General features: G+C 43.3%; 1 pseudogene across 1 annotated transcript in view; it reads left to right on the forward strand.

Annotated features, from left to right (window-relative positions):
* The window catches only part of LOC109467392, a 9,193-nt pseudogene extending 8,081 nt beyond the window's left edge, over positions 1–1,112 (forward strand). The window contains exon 5 of the transcript XR_002140078.1: positions 1–1,112. This exon is cut by the window's left edge and continues 137 nt beyond it. The product of XR_002140078.1 is annotated as a tubulin beta chain-like (transcript).
* Positions 1,113–6,377: the final 5,265 nt, after the last annotated feature.

Below are 6,377 nucleotides of genomic sequence, written 5' to 3' on the forward strand. Positions count from 1 at the left end.
GCCATCCCCCAAGGTATCGGACACTGTGGTCGAGCCCTACAACGCCACCCTGTCAGTCCACCAGCTGGTAGAGAACACAGACGAGACCTACTGCATCGACAACGAGGCCCTGTACGACATCTGCTTCCGTACCCTCAAGCTCACAACCCCCACCTACGGTGACCTGAACCATCTGGTGTCTGCAACCATGAGCGGTGTGACCACCTGCCTGCGGTTCCCCGGCCAGCTCAACGCTGATCTCCGCAAGCTCGCCGTCAACATGGTGCCCTTCCCCCGTCTCCACTTCTTCATGCCTGGCTTCGCCCCCCTGACCAGCCGTGGCAGCCTGCAGTACCGCGCCCTGACCGTCCCCGAGCTGACCCAGCAGATGTTCGACGCCAAGAACATGATGGCTGCCTGCGACCCCCGCCACGGCCGCTACCTCACCGTCGCCGCCATGTTCCGTGGCCGCATGTCCATGAAGGAAGTCGACGAGCAGATGCTGAACGTGCAGAACAAGAACTCCAGCTACTTCGTCGAATGGATCCCCAACAACGTGAAGACCGCCGTGTGCGACATCCCACCCCGCGGCCTGAAGATGTCCGCCACCTTCGTCGGCAACAGCACCGCCATCCAGGAGCTGTTCAAGCGCATCTCCGAGCAGTTCACCGCTATGTTCCGCCGCAAGGCTTTCTTGCATTGGTACACCGGCGAGGGCATGGATGAGATGGAGTTCACCGAGGCCGAGTCCAACATGAACGACCTGGTGTCTGAGTACCAGCAGTACCAGGACGCCACCGCCGAGGAGGAGGGAGAGTTTGATGAGGAGGAAGAGGAGGGTGATGAGCTGGCTTAAGCCTCCATCCCTCCCCTCTCATCCCCACACCCCCCTCCCCACATCTCTTCAACAACAACGCGGACTCAAATCACCCATCAACTTTCCTTTCCTTCAAGGACTTGTAGCAACTGACTCAAACCAAAAAAAAAGTAGAATCCATGTATTGAATTTCATATATTATTTTCTGTCTTTGCTGTCCACAACATTGTCTTGAGTTGCAGATCATGACTTGAAATGCTGAGGTGTTTCACCTTGTACTATTTGTAACACAATAAATCTTTCTTGACACTTTGTACACAGTTGTGTTTGTCTTCTGTCTGGAAGGTTGCTAAGTTTATTTCATTAGTCAGGTCCAAGTTATTCCTATCTTAGACAGGAGCAGACCAAAGTACACTTTAGAAAGGGACTGACCTTAGGGCATGAATGAATTTCTATGCAAACAGAAGTAAAAACATCCCCCTTCTGTATCTAGGCAGTATTCCTATTTCACATGAGTAAAGTCCAAGGATATAACTTGAGTACACTTAGCTTTAGAATTGCCCAGTTCCTGAAAATAATGATCCTTTCAGTTGGGACTTTGTCATCTAGCAGAAAATTATTTTCTGACTGGTTGAGGTGAAGAATGCCCCTCCCCCATGCAATCAGTCTTTATTCACACAGAAAAATCTATAGACATGGGTTGAGTAAACTGCCAAGTTTCTGATAAAGGTCCTTGTTAGGATTTTGTCATGCATATATGTAGGAAAATTGTTTAGTGGCTGGATAAAGTAAAAGCAGCCCTCCCCCTTCTAGCCAGCCTCCCTGTTTCATACGAAGTTGTGAATGCTGCCCTGTTTCTGAAAGTGTAGACCCTTGCTGTTCAACTGTCTTCGCTTCCAACATTGCCCGGCCTGGAAATCATTTTCTAGCTGACCTGTTTGGACTCATGACCTGTGAGCCAAAAAATATACCCCTGGCCAGAAAACGTTTGATTTTCCTCCTAATATCTGCTTTGAGATGTCGAGTACTAAAAGAGTGACATCAAGGAGGTGGTTTAAATCCATGGTGACACGATTACAAGGAAAACTAGAAAGGCCAATATTTGCTTTGGAGCAAATACAGCGATGGGTTCACCACATTTTACGACATGGCAGGGAAAGAATGGGAAACACAAGGGAAAACAATGATTTACATTGATATAACTATAATATGAAGTAAAATACAACTAAAACAACAGTTGGATAGCTATTCCCTACTTTATTGGTTAGGATTTTTAATTGCATAATGCAAACTGTTGATTTTCAAATAAAAAAAAAACGTCCATGCCCGGCATTCCAATGCTGGAGCAGGAAAGCTTGAAATACCTACCAAAACACTTGAATACAGACATACTGTCAGTATGGAAATGCTTCTGTGCAGGTGTTAATCAAGTTAAATCCCAACAGCCAATCAGCAAGAAGTATAGAGGAAAGCTGCATGCCTATTGGTTGATGCCCTGCATTCCATTCTGATGACTCATGCCCAAACGTGGTAAACAAGGCAGACTAACACAGTAATACATTTGCTATAACACAGCCAAAAAACTCAAATAAAACCATTCTAAAAGCCTGTATCACAATAATTTAAAAAACGCCTAGGGGTATTTGCCCACTGTACCTCCATACCAAATTTCAGGACCTTAGGCCCTAAAATGAAGAAGCTGAATCCATTTAAAGATATGGCAGGAGGAGGAGGAGGAGGAGAAGGAGAAGAAACATCAGAAAAAGCAATATGGTTTCACCACACCACTTCGTGGTGTGGTGAACCCATAATAATGAATTCATAATGGACCAATCTGCCCTCCCCCTACGTCCACCATGGTTAAATGTCCACTAGAAAGCAACTTGTTCACACTCACAGCAATAATCTTAGTTTTGCATTGGATTCTAGTCCAAGGTAGCATCAGGGTACTGAACCGGTTTCAAAGCAAAATGAGATTAGGGCACGTAAAATTTCCTGGGTAGTAGGCGAACACATGTCTCAAGTACTGCATGGAAACACTTTGCTCAACAGCGCCACCATGCGCCGAAATGTCGCACTGCAAGTTGGTAAGGTAAATGTCAGGGTAAATGTGCTGGTATTTACAGGGTTTACATGGTTATAAAAATAACGGTAGCAAGAAAACATTAGGATCGTGCACCCCCCGATACTGAAGCAAGCTTACTCTCCAAGCAGAGGTTTGGGTTTTGGGCTAAGAATTTATTTATTCTTACGCATAGAGCAAATTTGATATGATAAGCCATCATGGGTTGTGGGGGAAAAAAAGGAATAAAAGGCATAAAAACACGCCAAAAATAAGCCAAACCCTAAACCTCTGCTTGGGGAGTAAAGCAAGATATACTAGTACTTTACATAAGTCTTTATCGCGTGTTGACGTGATTCCGATAGGGGTCGCTTTTACGCGGTCCGGTCCCTTGTCTCTTTTTCTACCTCCATGCTCAGAGAAAATCAAATTGGCATGCAAGCCTCTCTTCATCAAGGTTCTGATGGTCTTATAATATTCAAATCACAAATCATATAATATTCAAGTACCTCGATTATTCCATCTTCTCGATCCAAGCCCATTAGTTTTAATTTGCTCATTATTTTGTCAATACTCGCTTCAAAAGTCGTATGTAACGTTGGCGCTGTGGCAGTGGTGGGTACTTGAGTTGCTACAGCTGCATTACCTTAAAAGGCTTAGAAACTCGTATACAAATATGGGGGCGTAATGGTTTGTTTTTTTGTTTTGCTAGTTGTGCTTATACCGTTTGAATACTTTTGCTTTTAAAGGCACCCAATGCAATTTTAGGGCGGCAATACAGGAATATTCTGTACGACGAAATCTGTCTGCTGATAAAATGTATTACCATTTTCTGTCATTTCTTAGTATTTTTCATCATCATTTCATACTTGAAGCTTTTAAAATAGCTCAAAACAAGCTACACAAGGCTAGGAGTCATTTTTTGGTACCACCCGAAATACCACCAAGAAATAGCTAGAACCAGCTTACGATCCAAAACAGCAGTTTTCCATCAGCGACATCGCATTTATGCCTCACAAATATCAGTATGCGAATTATATTGGGATAGTTAAAGAGTTTGACTTGTTCCAACACAAAAAGGGAACTCACCATAAATTTTCGGCTGATCCCGTCAACCTTCGTCAGATTTGTGATGCAGTCGCTGACTTTCCGGAAGTCGGAAACGTGATGACGTCAGGAGTGCATCAAAAGTGGTGGGAAGACACTCCTGACAAAAATCAGTATGTCAAAAGAGCGCCTTCCACTTCATATGCAAAAAGATTCTGCGCTGAGAAGAAGCAGTTCAAAGAATGAATTGTGTTGGACGAAATTTTACAACAAAGAGAAAAATCTTCACTTCCTACTTTCCCAAACTTCCTGTGCAATTATAAATATAATGAAGCCACTCTTACTACTGATTGTATATCGTGCCATTCACTGGATCATAATTGAGGTAAACCTTTGCTAACAATCGGTATTAAACAAGCCGTAGGCTAACAAGCAGTGGGAAGTGCAAATGAGCGGAAAATCCTTGTTTCAAGATTTGAATCAGAACTATTCAAAACTCAGCAATGAAATAAAAACGTTTTGTGAATTCCGGATCTGAAAACAATTAATGATGATACCATTTCCTTGTAGGCTGGAGGAAGTGAGGCCTTCTCTCATTCTCTCAGCCTGTCCTGCGTCACATCATATCTTTGGTTGCAGAAATATGAAATGGCAAAACCTCTACGTATTTCCGGTAGGTTTGAAATATCAAATTTCTTGCTGACGTTAGTTAGACTTGTCAAGAAACCACTTTTATACGATATTTCGTCTTTTTCCCCACAGATTTTAGGAACTGAAATGCGTTTGTTGTAATTGTGGCGGCGCGTAGTCACGTATGTAACAACAAGGACATTTAGAAGCCTATTACGCACGTCTAATTGTGCGATGTTCGTCCAGAACAGCTGATGTCTGTTTTTCCTCTGTAAACTTAAATGAATATCAGTCATTTCTCACTAGCTGACAGGAGCGGACAGGTCTGCACTGGACGAGGTAAAGGTGCGTTGGACTCTTCAATTTTTCTTTTACGAAATCTGATGATGACAAAGTCCTGTTCTGAGTGCATAAGGGCCATGTCATTCTAGCCTCTACCAGGCTTCAGGGGGCGGCTGGAAAGAGTAGAAATCGGCCAAAAAGAGAGATAGCATGCTAGGGGAGTTGGTCTGCTAAAGAGAACAGTTTGCCGCTCCTTTCCAGTCGCCTTCCGAAGCCTGGTAGAGGCTTGGGGTGCGGCGAACTGTTCTCTCAACGGACAAACTCCCTTGGCATGCTTATTTCTCGATTTGGCCGATTTCTACTCTTTCCAGTCGCCTCCCCAAGCCTGGTAGAGGCTAATTCAGCGACTGCATCACAAATCTGATGAAGGTTGACGGGATCAGCCGAAAATTTATGGTGAGTTCCCTTTTTGTGTTGGAACAAGTCAAACTCTTTAACTATGGATTCTACCAACACAGATGAGCTTTCATTCGAATATATTGGGATAGGGTTGATCTAACTTTAATACTACAATTTGAAAAAATGACTCCGAAAATATGGTTTTACTAACCTGACATCGCTTTGGGTGCCTTTAGAATGAACAGGGTACTTGGATGATTGTGCACACCTTGATAATGTTAAGATTCTACATACTCACCTGTATGGAAGGGTAAAGGTCATTATATCTGTTATGTATCTGTATCGGTATAGCTGCAGGTATAACCGGCATAACACACCAGCTTCGCAGGCACGCGGCGCGGCGGCAGCTGGCTACATTACACCGAACGACTTGTTACAACTAACCTTTGAACGTCTAACTCTAAACATTGTCCAATCATTGCAAAGAAGAAGTTGTATTTCCAGTACATGGAAAATAACAAGCCTAAAATGTCAAGGGAGAATTTAATCCAAATTGTCAAAGATAACGACGTCCGTCTTACCAAGGAGGTTTAAAATTTAAAACCTCCTTGGTCTTACTGACAGATACTGAAGCACTTCAATCTATTTGGCATATCATTAAAGTGTTACTGAAATCTAGTCTCATCTATCATTCATATAAAAATTTGATATTCCCTTAAAACAACTATGCAATTTTAAAACCAATTTTCCGACAAAAATCGCTAAAACGGCGCCCTAAAATTGTCTACTTTGAGCCATCTCGGGGGACTAATTAGAACCAGGCGTGACGTCATTCCGATGAGTCCCCGATAGGAGAAGCCACTCTTACTACTGATTGTATATCGTGCCATTCACTGGATCATAATTGGGGTATTAACGTAGTCACATATGACGTGAAACGACGTAACAACGCACGTCTAATTGTGCGATGTTCGTCCAGAACAGCTGATGTCTGTTTTTCCTCTGTAAACTTAAATGAATATCAGTCATTTCTCACTAGCTGGCAGCAGCGGACAGGTCTGCACTGGATGAGGTAAAGGTGTGTTGGACTCTTCAATTTTTTTACGAAATCTGATGATGACAAAGTCCTGTTCTGAGTGCATAAGGGCCATGTCATTCTAG

The sequence above is a fragment of the Branchiostoma belcheri genome, unplaced genomic scaffold (assembly GCF_001625305.1).
Source record: "Branchiostoma belcheri isolate BF01 breed outbred unplaced genomic scaffold, Haploidv18h27 scaffold18, whole genome shotgun sequence".
In the NCBI taxonomy this organism is placed as follows: Eukaryota; Metazoa; Chordata; class Leptocardii; order Amphioxiformes; family Branchiostomatidae; genus Branchiostoma; species Branchiostoma belcheri.